This window comes from Notamacropus eugenii, chromosome 4 (genome assembly GCF_028372415.1).
Source record: "Notamacropus eugenii isolate mMacEug1 chromosome 4, mMacEug1.pri_v2, whole genome shotgun sequence".
In the NCBI taxonomy this organism is placed as follows: domain Eukaryota; kingdom Metazoa; phylum Chordata; class Mammalia; order Diprotodontia; family Macropodidae; genus Notamacropus; species Notamacropus eugenii.
Window position 1 is genome coordinate 87,276,095 of NC_092875.1, and position 12,436 is coordinate 87,288,530.

A 12,436-nucleotide genomic window follows, 5' to 3' on the forward strand; every position below is an offset into this window, starting at 1 on the left:
TAAACTTTCTTATTGTGATAAGGCTAATTTAGTTGGGTATGTTATTCTTGGCTTATAAAAACATTTTCTTTTCCATTACAAACACCTTTTTGACTAAGAAACTTTGTGATAACTAAGCATTCTGTAGTAATTAGGAATTTAGTTTGTTATAATACTTTGGAATTTGTGTTACTTCAGGACATTTTACACCAACTTAGTTTAACAAATTCCAATTTTAAAGTTTATTTTTATTTTAAGGAGGAAGAGAGAGATACCTATCATTTTAAAAACTTTCCAACTAATTTTCTTCACAAAAGCTTAATGATTATTCCTCTTAACATCAGGAAAAATTTTAAACTGTTTTTAAAGAAGGAGAAATACTCTCAAAATTTTCCAGAATAAAAGTTATTTTTTTACATGTAATTGGAAATATTTAAGGAAATAAAATATATTTTAAAAAGAAAAAAAAAGGAGAAATACTTTTAGAAGAAATGTTTTGAAAAATCTTGTGTGATTTTTTTAAAAGGCCTACTAAATTTTCATTTGCAGGATAATTTATTGCTAAATTAACGTAATGAGTTGTAAAGAAGAGATCATGCTCTTTTGATATAAATTTGTAGTCATTCCATGGCCTAAGCAAGTGTTAAATTAGAGTTGCACTTATCATACATATAAGTTCCTGACACTTCAATTCCTGAAGTGTCTCATTCTTCTAGACTGAGTATAATTAGAGAAGAATAAACAAGCTTATGAAACAAGGACATAAATCCATCAACCTGTGAAGTTAAAGTTAGGAACCTCTTGTTTTGTTTAAGAAATGGAATTCCAGTACAAACAGTTATGTTAATGAGGTGTAATAACTTATGAGCATTTTTTGTTATCTTAATGGGAAATCCAATAATATTTTAAATCTGGAATTAGAACATGTACAGAAATTTATGCAAACTGCTTAAGACTCACCTTAAAATGTTCATTTTGTTTAAAGGGATTCTGAGAGCAGTAGTATTTTTCTGCGATCAATCTCTTACTGTTACCAATGGCGATTACAGGGATAATTGTCTGAGTTATCATGAAGTCAGTAGTAGAATGGCATGGGCTGCAGGCTGAGAACTGCTAAAGGTGGATGTTTGTGCCTGAGAAGAGTTTTGAGGATAACCTTGGCCACAGCCTAGGTAGGATCTTCCTGACTCTATTTCCCAGTTATGTTATTTCCTTTCAGAAAAGGAAAATTCCCCACCTGATTAATCCTGAGCCCTGCTTTCAGCATCTAGTGACTATACGATTGCCTATCACATCTGACTCGTGCTTGGAATCAAACAGAGCTAACTAAGGACGTCCTCTCCTTTTGTTAAGATATATGATATGGTTCCTCCTTTTCTTTTATAGCAAATTTCTATAATCAAGAAGTTCTGTAAGTACAAAACTAAATCTATTAAGTAATAGATGGAAATTGGAATATCTCTAAGTCACTATATTCATTACAATTTTAACCTATATTCATGGCTAAATAAATATAATATAGAGATAACATCTTCCAAAGGAGACAATGATTAGACAAAGTAATAAGACAAAGATGTAATGTGAAAGATGTCTAACTAAACAGGATACCAAACTTTTAACAAAAGCAACAGGATCAGACTGATTCCTCTAAGACTTATATACAGATGTATAAGATTGGCTTCCAAAATTTTTCTATCATGAAAATTCAAACTTTAAACATATTTTGGTAATAGATCTCAAATTTAGATTTTTGTACAAAAATTGTATAAGATGGTGGTAAATGTGAAATTATATCTCCTTTATTAAAGTATCTGTCTGATAATTTTAAAAGACAGATGGGCTCATTTTATAGTCACACTTTCACATTTGGAAGGATTCTTGTACAGGATTTAGGTAAGGACAGAAACAACAGAAAAATATATAAATTGAAATTCTCTGTAATATCAAAATTGGAGAACCAAATATAAGTGATTGTACTAATTTATAATAAGTTAAAATTATCTGGGAACTTCTAGATCTGAATCAGAGAAGCAGAACTCCTTTTTGAAATGTCTTAAGAATAAAACCTATTGTCCAAGAAAGGATAACTACATGAGACACCTGGGATGCTTAAATGGACATTAAGAATGGATTACCAGGGTACAAGGGGACTTGATGTTAGTTAACATTGGTACTAATGATTGCATTGATTTGTATAGTTCATGTTTAAAATTTCTTGGTTATCTTGGTAACATGTAAATCTCCCTTCTCAAACTAATTTATTGTGAGCCATCTAAGTAGTTTAATCTGTACCTGACTTAATGTAATTATGCAATTTTGTGAATTGTGAGAAAATCTTTATTGTATTGTTTCGACCTAGCCCTGCATGGCTGGGAAATTGAACCATTCTACATGCCTTTAGCCAAGGACCTATGTTGTGCTGTTTCCTCTCAATTATCACATCATATGTCTCCTGGGAACCTCTGTCAGGTCTGTTTGACTACTCCCACATCTGCCAGGTTGTGGATATGAACTCCTGGATCCATCTACCACCTCTAAAGATTGCCCCTGCTCCTGAGTGGATATCTGAGCCCATAGGAGACCTTGTCCTCTGGTTTTGAAGGGGCCTGTAAAAGATGACATCAGACATAGATAGTTTTCCCAAGATTCTGGACCAGACCTGCACAAAGAATAGCTCCCTCCTTCCCTTACCCACCCAAGACTGATTTCCTATATCTTTGATAGCTTTAATTTACTTTTCCTTAGTTGCTCTATATCCATCATGCTCCTCATGCTCCCTGCCTTGATAGCCCTTGCAGCCTGCTCCTTTTGCCTGTTTGCAATTGCCTGGCAGTGGCCTCCCATCTCTGGGGATGTCTAACCAAAGGAAAAGACCAAGTCCTTCTCCCACCTCCCCCATCACCCCATAATGCAGACCCAGTCTGACAAAGAATTTGACCTTCTCCTTAGTACCCCCTACTTCAGGGAGCAGTTGGGAGAAACCTGAATCTGCCTAGATTTGAATAGTTCTCAGGGCCCTGTCTTTTTAAAAGCAGTCTGGGCTCCACAGCCCCTCCTGCTGCTTTCTACTATTTATCAAATCACTCTTCTGGAACCTGTAGGAAACCTTGACCCAGCTTGATGTAACTACACAATCTGCGTTTGTCCTGGTGGACTATCCTTGCTCTTATCCTACTAGGGATCCAACTAGGGTTGACGGTTTTTTTATTTTAAATATTATTCATTTACTTTTAGTTTTCAACATTCATTTCCACAAGATTTTGAGTTCCAAATTTTCTCCCCATCTCTCCCCTCCCCCACCCTGAGATGACAAGCATTCTGATTACCCTTTCCCCAAGTCTGCCCTTACTTTATCATCCCCCCCTCTTATCCCGTTCCCCTTTACTTTCTTGAAGGGCAACACAGATCATCTTCCCAGCAAAATACTTGACTTTCTAACTCTTTGTCAAGGTAGGACTCTGCTTCCAGTGGGGGTGGGGCTGGGGGTAGGTGTACTGTTCCAGGCTTCAGGATTTTGTATCAGCCACTCAACCCCCCTTGTCTGTGGGCCCAGAGTTTTCAAAGCTGACTTTTGCTGCTGCTGCCACTGCCTCCACAAAACTTCCACCACCCTTACTGCCCCAGGGCTGGTGCCAGACCTGGCTAGATGGTGCACTCCTCTTTCACCCAGGTCTCACAGAGTTTTCCCGCTGACCTTTCTGGGTTTTGGGAGTTGAGAAGTCTGGAAACTGCCATAGCTGCCAATGATTCAGTCCCCTGAGGCCTTCTCTGACCTGTTTGTGCTAGTGCAGCCCATGTCGGACTGTGCTCTGCTCCCCTGTCTGGTACGAAAGACCTTTCCTTTCAACTTTCCAGGTTGTCTTGTGCTAGGGTTGGAAGCTCAATTCCAGGTGGACAGTCTCGGGCGGGTAAAGGTGGGAACTTCTAAATCTTAGAGTTCTCACGAGACCCCCCAGGAAACGACTGGGAATCGAGGTGAACCGAGCTATCTCGTGTATTTCCGCCTCTTCCCGTGAGAAACGTGATGGGAGAGAGCTCTCCCCGCCCTCGAGATTGTCCCGGATCTGGGCACACTATTGTTATCTAACAGCACAGTATTCAGATGCAAACTATGCTGCTGGAGAGTTTAAGTAGGATCAGGAAAGCCTGAAAGCTCTCTTGGGCGGAGGGGCGTGGAGCGGACAGGACAACAAGGCTCCGCTTTTCCTCTCTCCTCTCTCCCCTCCCCCTCTCTCCCCACTTATACTTCTACTTCCAATCTCTTATTGTAAGATCTTTGCCTCCTTGGGAGATTCTTCGCTCCCTTCTAAGGAAGAATTCCCCTGCACTTGTAACTAGACCCTGAAATAAAGCTCAACCCTTGTTCAACTCTGGAACGTCCTTTCTCTCATACGAGCATCCGGTTTGGCCAACTGAAGACCTCCGATAGAGGTAAGGGAAGACTCAGGTAGCCCTCAGGCCTCTAGGCCTGGCAGTCTTGTACTAGAGATTTGTTTCACTCTGTCATTCTGTGAGTTTGGTAGCTCTAGAATTTGTTTAGAGTCATTTTTTACAGGTCTTTGGAGGGTTTTGGGGAAGAGCTCAGGGAAGTCCCTGCCTTTATGTGATCATCTTGGCTCTGCCTCTAGAGTTGACTTTGACCAACAAATGTTCTACCACCTTGATAAACAAAATAATGTTGTTTTCCCTTGGTCTTCAGGGCCCACACCAGTTGCAGAGATTAGTGCATCACTCTGGTCAACAAAGGAAAGGTTATTAGAGCTTGCCTTTCCACCTCCTGAAGAAGAGTGAGGTTTTTCCATACTTTCTTTGGTGCTGTCAGCTTACCTTTGACCAAAAGGAGGGAATGATAATCATTTAAGATCATTTGAACCTCAATAAGGGTCAGAGCCTGAACTAATCAACCAGATATGCTTTATGAGTGAACTAAAAATGTCCTTTCAGCAACTACAGGACCAGAGGAGGCCGACCAGGAGCATTCTGTTTGTGACCATTAAGGACAGGATGTCTACAACCAGATCTTGACTTGAGTGATGGAACTTTACCTTGGTAGCCTATGGGCATAGGCTATAATATAGGGGAAAACACAGATATCCTGGGAACGTAATCAGCAGACACTTGGTCAACTGTCTTGTCTTATGGTATCTGTGTGGGATGGCTCAGGTACCTACATAAATCAATTACTCAGAGGTCTCTCAAAGTGATGACAGAAAAGTGATTTATTCGATTCTCGAGAAGCGGGGCTCACCTGTAGGAGTAGGAAAGCCGAAGACAAAGAAAGGGACAGTGATTTATATAGACCCTAACGCAAGTCCCTCCTCCCCCCACTGACCATTATCCTCATTAGCTGAGAATATGGTCTTACATTCTAGACACGAAATCTAACCAATCCCTTTTGAAATGAAGACATCAAGGAATTATGTAAGTTTTGTCCAATCATTGAGACCCTAATACACTACACAGTTTTATATCCTTATATGGAACTATTCTATTCTAAAAATATTGTAACCTTTAGGCCTTACCTCACCCCTGGGAGAAAAATTACAATCTGAGGAGTCTTCATTAAGTCTATCCCACTCAGTATCTACAGCTTATTCAACCAAGAAAGTCCCTTTCTCCTACCATGGTTAAACATTTATGAAGTCATAAACTTGAGTGACATGGACATCCTGCGTTGGGATGGTTCTACAACGAATTTAAGGCTGGTCATGCTTTTATAGGTTAGTCAGATTTTTATCTGGCCACATGATCATGTAGCTAGCTGTAAGAGAATAAAAAATATGAATTTATATTTATATATCACCTAGATTACCTGCCTCTTAACCCAACTTTCGGGTTGACAGAGCAAACACATGAAGGCGTATGTTGGGCCTAGAGTCAAGGAGACTCAACTTCCTGAGTTGAAATCCAGCCTCTCACAGTTCGGAGCTGAGTGACCCCGGGCAGGCCACTTGACCCTGTTGGCCTCAGTTTCCTCATCTGTCAAATGAGCTGGAGAAGGAAATGGCCAAGGCTAAAGGGGGGCAGAAGAGTGGGAGGGAACAACAAGTTCACTGGAGGGCTTGTCTCTGATGGGGGAGGCAGCGGGGAAACCATAGAGTCCGGGTGGGGGAGGGGCCCCTCGGCTCTGCCAGCTCGCCGGGGGAGGCCCGGGAAGACCTCCAGAGCCATAAAGATCACGCCTAGAGAGGCGCCAGCTGTGACCCCGGAAATCGTTCCGCGGCTCATGCCAGCCTTCTGGAAGTTTGGGAGACCTTCTAGCGCTTCTCAATACTCTATGGCCTGGGAGGACCGCGAAGCCTGAAACTGGCAAGGGGCGTCTTCAGAGCCGTGGAGACGCTGACCCTGACCTTCTGTCATCGCACACGTGGAGGACCGTGGCTGGTGTACTGGCTAGTTGTGCTGAACTGTTTATTCTCTTTCCTTTAAAATCCCTGATACAAGGGATGATGTGGTAGGTAGGGAAGGAGGAGAAGCATATTTTAAAATAAAAACATCAACCAAAATAAGACAAAATTCAAAGAACAATTAAAAAAGGAGAGAATAAGATGGTGATAATACTACCTGCCTGGCAGATTGGTTTTAAGGAAAGATTTTTTAAACCATAAAAAGCATGACAGGAATGATAGTTATTCTGTGGGAATGAGCAACTCCTTTGATTTTTAGAGGAGAAATACATGAAGAGATAAACCTTCCTTCACAATTGTTAGGAAGTTTTTGGTAGTACAGGCTCAGAGAATATTAGAACTGGAAGGGATCTCACAGAACCAGCTTTTTCTTATTTTTTTATTTTTTATTTATTTTTTTATTTTGTAATGTTTAACAATCACTGCCATACAATTGTGATTTTATCCCCCCCACCTACCCCCCACTCCCCCCCTCCCTCCCCACGACTGCATACAATTCTGTATAGATTCTACATATACTTTCCTATTGAGTATATTTTCACTATAGTCATGCTATGTAGTCAGACTAAGATAAATGAAAGAAATCGTATAACAAATCAGAACATGATACACAAACACATACACATACACAAACATGATCTGCTACAATATGTGAGTGACTTCCATATTTCTCTCTCTGAGTGTGGCAGGCATTTTGCCTTGAGATCCTCCATTGGGATTTTTTTTTTTTTTTGGTAAGAAGTTCTTGTGTTATTACAAAAATCTAAGTCTACCAGAAAAAACTCTCACAGACTGTGGTTGTTGCTGTGCATAAAGTTCTCCTGGTTCTGCTCCTTTCACTCAGCATCAGGTCATATGAGTCCTTCCAGGCCTCTCTGAAGTCTTCTTGTTCATCATTTCTTATGGCACACTAGTACTCCATTACATTCATATACCATAATTTATTCAGCCATTCCCCAATTGATGGACATCCCCTTGACTTCCAGTTTTTGGCAACTACATAGAGTGCTGCTATAAATATTTTTGTACATGTGGGACCCTTTCCCATTTTTATGATCTCTTGGGGATATAGTCCTAGTAGCGATATTGCTGGGTCAAAGGGTATGCACATTTTTGTAGCCCTTTGGGCATAGTTCCAAATTGCTCTCCAGAATGGTTGGATGCGCTCGCAGCTCCACCAACAATGCATTAGTGTTCCAACTTTCCCACATCCTCTCCAGCATTTATCATTTTCTTGTTCTGTCATGTTTGCCAATCTTATAGGTGTGATGTGGTACCTCAGAGTTGTTTTGATTTGCATCTCTCTAACCAATAGTGATTTAGAGCATTTTTTCATATGATTATAGATAGCCTTAACCTCTTCCTCTGAAAATTGCCTGTTCATATCCTTTGACCATTTATCAATTGGGGAATGACTTGTATGATTATACATTTGGATCAGTTCTCTATATATTCTAGAAATGAGGCCTTTATCCCCGAGCTTAGCTGTAAAAATTCTTTCCCAATTTACTACATCCCTCCGGATTTTGGTTGCATTGGGTTTGGTTGGGCAAAAACTTCTCAGTTTAATGTAATCAAAGTTATCCATTTTGCATTTCATAATGCATTCTATCTCTCCTTTAGTAAAGAATTCTTCCTTTCTCCATAGATCTGATAAATACACTATACCTTGCTTCTCCAGTTTATTCATGGTATCAATCTTTATACCTAAATCATGTACCCATTTGGACTTTATTCTTGTGTACGGTGTCAGGTATGGGTCTATGCCTAATTTCCGCCACACTGTTATCCAGTTTTCCCAGCAATTTTTGTCAAACAATGAGTTCTTATCCCAGAAGCTGGGGTCCTTGGGTTTATCAAACAGAAGGTTGCTATATTCCTTGCCTACTGCATCTTGAGTGCCAAGTCTATTCCACTTGTCTACCTCTCTGTTTCTTAGCCAATACCAAGTGGTTTTGATAATTGCTGCTTTATAGTACAGTTTGAGGTCTGGTAGCGCTAGGCCACCTTCCCAAGCATTTCTTTTCATTAGTCCCTTTGATATTCTGGACCTTTTGTTTTTCCAAATGAATTTTGATATTATTTTGTCAAGCTCTAGAAAGTAATTGTCTGATAGTTTAATTGGTATGGCACTAAATAAGTATATTAATTTGGGTAGAATTGGAGAACCAGCTTTTTGGATGCTGTCAAGGTGAATTAGAACTAAAAGCATCTTTTTTGTGGTGGCCAAGAATTGGAAATTGAGGGGATGCCCATCAGTTGGGGGATGGCTGAACAAGTTGTGGCATATGAATGTAATAGGCTACTATTGTGCTGTAAGAAATGAGGAGTAGTCAGATTTCATGAAAAGAACTGTTGTTGAGTGAAGTGAGAAGAACCAAGGGAATATGGTACACAGTGACAGCAACATTGTGCGATGATCCGCTATGATAGACTTAGCTCCTCTCAGCAATACAATGTTCCAAGACAGTTCCAAAAGACTTGTGATGGAAAAATGCTATTGTTTGAATGAAATGAAAAGTTTTCAAAAAATTATAAAGAAAAAAAGAAAGAAGAATTTAATTGAAGCATTCTAAAAATATAGAGGGAAACACTAATAAGACAACTTGAAAGTAATATTTTAAATTTATTATTTAAGAAAAGGCAAGCTGTATACATAATGGAGATTCACATTTTCACATATAATCCTTTTTTTTCTCTTCTACTTTGTATATTGAAATCAGTTGGCTGTGTTTTTTTATTTTTGCTGTTTGTTAAGTTTAGATTTTTTTTTTTTTTTTTTTTTTTTTTATTTTTTTTTTCCAATATTTTTTTTTTATTTAGCTTTTAACATTCATTTTCACAAAATTTTGGGTTTCAAATTTTTCCCCTTTTCTCCCCTCCCCCCCCAAACGCCAAGCATTCTAATTGCCCCTATGACCAATCTGCTCTCTCTTCTATCATCCCTCTCTGCCCTTGTCTCTGTCTTCTCTTTTGTCCTGTAGGGCCAGATAGCTTTCTATACCCCTTTACCTGTATTTCTTATTTCCTAGTGGTAAGAACATTACAGCTGATCCTAACACTTTGAGTTCCAACTTCTTTAGCTCCCTCCCTCTCCACCCCTTCCCTTTGGAAGGCAAGCAATTCAATATAGGCCAAATCTGTGTAGTTTTGCAAATGACTTCCATAATAGTTGTGTTGTATAGGACTAACTATATTTCCCTCCATCCTATCCTGTCCCCCATTACTTCTATTCTCTTTTGATCCTATCCCTCCCCATGAGTGTTGACCTCAAATTGCACTCTCCTCCCCATGCCCTCCCTTCTATCATCCCCCCCCACTCTGCTTATCCCCTTATCCTCCACTTTCCTGTATTGTAAGATAGGTTTTCATACCAAAATGAGTAGGCATTTTATTCTTTCCTTTAGTGGAATGTGATGAGAGTAGACTTCATGTTTTTCTCTCACCTCCCCTCTTTATCCCTCCACTAATGAGTCTTTTGCTTGCCTCTTTTATGAGAGATAATTTGCCCCATTCAATTCTCCCTTTCTCCTCCCAATATCTTTCTCTCTCACTGCTTGATTTCATTTTTTTTTAAGATATGATCCCATCCTCTTCAATTCACTCTGTGCACTCTGTCTCTATGTGTGTGTGCGTGTGTGCATGTGTGTGTGTGTAATCCCACCCAGTACCCAGATACTGAAATGTTTCAAGAGTTACAAATATTGTCTTTCCATGTAGGAATGTAAACAGTTCAACTTTAGTAAGTCCCTTATGACTTCTCTTTGCTGTTCACCTTTTCATGGTTCTCTTCATTCTTGTGTTTGGAAGTCAAATTTTCTTTTCAGCTCTGGTCTTTTCATCAAGAATGCTTGAAAATCCTCTATTTCATTGAAAGACCAATTTTTCCCCTGAAGTATTATACTCAGTTTTGCTGGGTAGGTGATTCTTGGTTTTAGTCCTAGTTCCTTTGACTTCTGGAATATCCTATTCCATGCCCTTCGATCCCTTAATGTAGAAGCTGCTAGATCTTGTGTTATCCTGATTGTATTTCCACAATACTTGAATTGTTTCTTTCTAGCTGCTTGCAATATTTTCTCTTTCACCTGGGAGTTCTGGAATTTGGCCACAATGTTCCTAGGAGTTTCTCTTTTTGGATCTCTTTCAGGTGGTGTTCTGTGGATTCCTTGAATATTTATTTTGCCCTCTGGTTCTAGAATCTCAGGGCAGTTTTCATTGATAATTTCATGAAAGATGACGTCTAGGCTCTTTTTCTGATCATGGCCTTCAGGTAGGCCCATAATTTTTAAATTGTCTCTCCTGGCTCTATTTTCCAGGTCAGTTGTTTTTCCAATGAGATATTTCACATTATCTTCCATTTTTTCATTCTTTTGGTTTTGTTTTGTGATTTCTTGGTTTCTCATAAAGTCATTAGCCTCCATCTGTTCCATTCTAATTTTGAAAGAACTATTTTCTTCAGTGAGCTTTTGAATCTCCTTTTCCATTTGGCTAATTCTGCTTTTGAAAGCATTCTTCTCCTCATTGGCTTTTTGAACCTCTTTTGCCAATTGAGTTAGGCTAGTTTTCAAGGTGTTATTTTCTTCAACATTTTTTTGGGTCTCCTTTAGCAGGGAGCTGATTTGCTGTTCATGCTTTGACTTCATGTCTCTCATTTCTCTTCCCAGCTTTTCCTCCACCTCTCTAACTTGATTTTCAAAATTCTTTTTGAGCTCTTCCATGGCCTGTGCCCATTGAGTGGGCTGGGACACAGAAGCCTTGATTTCTGTGTCTTTGCCTGATGGTAAGCATTGCTCTTCCTCATCAGAAAGGAAGGGAGGAAATGCCTGTTCACCAAGAAAGTAACCTTCTATAGTCTTATTTCTTTTCCCTTTTCTGGGCATTTTCCCAGCCAGTGACTTGACCTCTGAATATTTTCCTCACACCCACCTCACCTCCTGATCCTCCCAGCCAGTGTTTGGGGTCTGAGATTCAAATGCTGCTTCCAGCCTCAGGGCTTTGGGCGGGGGCAGGGCTGCTATTCAGTGTGAGATTAAATTCAGATGCTCAGGTGAGGGCAGGGCTGCCTCTCAGGCTCAGTTCCCTCAGGGAGTTTATGCACAGACCTTCAACAATGGATCCAGGCTCCTGCCTGCTTGGAGAGCCCTGGTCTGCCGCTGCCCCTCAGCTTCTGTCTCCCGAGGGGGCCCGAGCCATGGGGGCACCCCACTCCCCCCTCGACTCACCAAAGGGACTCTCTCACAGACCCCCGTCACCTGTGGGTGGAGGTACTTGTGCGGCCGCTGGAGATCCCGTCCCTGAAGCCTGCTCGGATCTGTTCCTCTCGGTGCCGCGGCCACGGCAGGGCTGTACTCAGCTCCCAGTCCCGGCGCCCAGTCCGCAGCACGAAGGACCTTTTACGAGAGGTTTGCAGGTCTCTCCAGAACAGAAATCTCCCTTGCTCCAATGTTCTGTGGCCTCTGGGTGCAGAATTCGCCGTGAGTTACTTCTTTGTAGTTGTTCTATGGGTTGTGGGTTCGGAGCTATGTGTATGTGCGTCTTTCTACTACGCCATCTTGGCTCCGCCCCCTCAAGTTTAGATTTTAAAATTTTATTTTAAAAAGAGTGTAAACTTTTTGAAAGCAGGGGTTGTCTCAATTTTGTCTTTGTATTTCCAGAGTATGATAGATAGGACATGCTTAATAAATGTTTGCTTGCTTGTTGTATTGTTCGAGGAATGTGTGATTCTAAAAGAAAGCTGGCTGGTTACACAGTAGTATCCTTGTGAAGTCAAGAGGAAGGCCCCTAGGACAACTGGGTGGACTGACCATGGTGAATTTATGGAAAGACATGGCCAAAAGTCACATGGCAAGGTCAGATATACATAGGCTGAGAATTGTACTGATGAAATCATGGTTCCATTGGAGTAACTGAGTAATGTAAGGCCTTCCATTTATGACCATTAAATCTCATCTATTTGATATGGCCCATTATGCTAGCCTGCCAAGACTTTGGGATCACTTCTTTTCTAGACCTCCACTGGACTATTTCCTTAATGATAACATATTCTAGAA